Below are 2,036 nucleotides of genomic sequence, written 5' to 3'. Positions count from 1 at the left end.
GTCCTCGAGAGGGGCTTCGTCCAGCTCGTCCACTTCCGGCAACGCAGCTTCGAGTGAATGCGCGTAGTTTGCGGCGACGTCTGGCTGCTTCAGCCGCGCGAGATCTAACCGAGGCTGGCGTCGGTACCGAATGTTGTTCACAACGGAGAGTCTTGGGCGCATCTTAACCATAACTAGGTAGTGGTCCGAGTCAACGTTAGCGCTTCGATAGGATCTGACGTCGATAATGTCTGAGAAGTGCCGACTGTCGATCAAAACGTGGTCGATCTGTGATTCTGTCTGATTTGGTGACCTCCAGGTGTACCTATGGTGGATTCTGTGCTGGAAAAAGGTACTACGTACGGCCATATTCTTGAAGGCGGCAAAGTCGATAAGTCTTAGGCCCATTTCATTGGTCCGTTGGTGTGCACTGAACCTTCCAATCACCGGTTTGTATTCCTCCTCCTGGCCGACCTGAGCATTGAAATCCCCGATGACGATCTTGATATCATGTTTTGGGCAGCGGTCGTATTCTCTCTCCAACTGCGCGTAGAATTCATCCTTGTTGTCATCGGTACTTCTGAGGTGAGGGCTGTGCACGTTGATGATGCTTATGTTGAAGAATCGGCCCTTGATTCTCAACCTGCACATTCGAGGATTGATTGGCCACCACCCAATCACCCGTTTCCGCATCTCGCCCATCACTATGAAAGCTGTACCCAGCTCGTGTGTGTTGCCGCAGCTCTGGTAGATGGTATGTCCATCTCTGAACGTACGTACCGTTGAGCTCTTCCAGCACACCTCCTGCAGCGCTACGACGTCGAACTTGCGGCTCTTCAATACGTCGGAGAGCACTCGAGTGCTCCCTTGGAAGTTGAGAGATCGGCAGTTCCACGTCCCGAGTTTCCAATCCATAGTCCTTTTTCGTCGCGTGGGTCTATTCCGATTGTTCCAGTAAGAATATATTTGTTCTTCGTTCCGTGCTTTAGTGTTTTTGGTGGTGACGGCTCGCAAAGCCTGCTACACCAACCCCCTGTTTCGCCGGAGGGCCAACGAAGCTCGAAAGAGCCCTCCTTTCCTGTCAGCATACGACCTTGGCTTCCACCGGGGTTGGTTACCCGATCTCCACCAAAGTTGCTCGTATCCCGGCTGGTACCACGAGGCGGTAGGAATAGGAGTTGCTGAATAAGAGGCTATGAACCACTGTAGGGTCTATTTTATGCCAACACGTACACAAGGCACCGACGGTACGCATTATTCAGCCGTTTACCAGCCTCAAGAACTTTTAATATGGATCGAATCATATCTCACATACCGCCAGCAAATTGTTAAATTTAAAGGAAAAACATCTAATCCCTTTCAAGTCACTTCTGGAGTCCCTCAAGGGTCTCATTTAGGACCGCTATTGTTTATTTTATTCGTTAATGATATCTCATTCATTCTCAAGAATATAAAAATTCTTATTTACGCCGACGATATGAAATTATACTTAGAAATAAAAAATGAGACAGATGTCAACACATTTTGTAACGAAATTCAAATTTTTTATAATTGGTGTAAGAAGAGCTTACTTCAACTAAACGTGAACAAATGTAAATTAATTAAATTCAGTAGGAAACGAAATACACCTATAACCAACATCTCCCTTGGAGATCAAATGATAGAAAATTGTGAACGAATTAGAGATTTGGGAGTTATTCTAGACTCAAAATTAACGTTTATAGATCACTATACCCAGGTAACCAATAAGCATTTCCAATGCAATTTAAAAGCAAGCCAATAAGCATTTAAGTTGCCTTAAATGCTACTTAAATGCTAAAAAATTATAAACTTTACTTTCCCGCTTCATGTAGCATCATTTCTGGCTGCCCCTCAAGGCCTCGAACAATAGCTTTACGCACTCGCCACGGGTCGCGCATGGTTGGTAAAAGGATTTCATGCTCTCTTTTTTATCCCGTTAGACGTAAACACAGTTTAAAATCAAAACAATCTTTCAAGCTTTCTCAGTGAATAGATAGTCGTTTTTCGCGTTTTCACGTGTATATCCAACTTTTCCC

The sequence above is a fragment of the Sabethes cyaneus genome, chromosome 2, assembly GCF_943734655.1.
Source record: "Sabethes cyaneus chromosome 2, idSabCyanKW18_F2, whole genome shotgun sequence".
Taxonomy (NCBI): Eukaryota; Metazoa; Arthropoda; class Insecta; order Diptera; family Culicidae; genus Sabethes; species Sabethes cyaneus.
The sequence above is the reverse complement of the archived record's forward strand: the minus strand, read 5'-3'. Positions refer to the sequence as shown.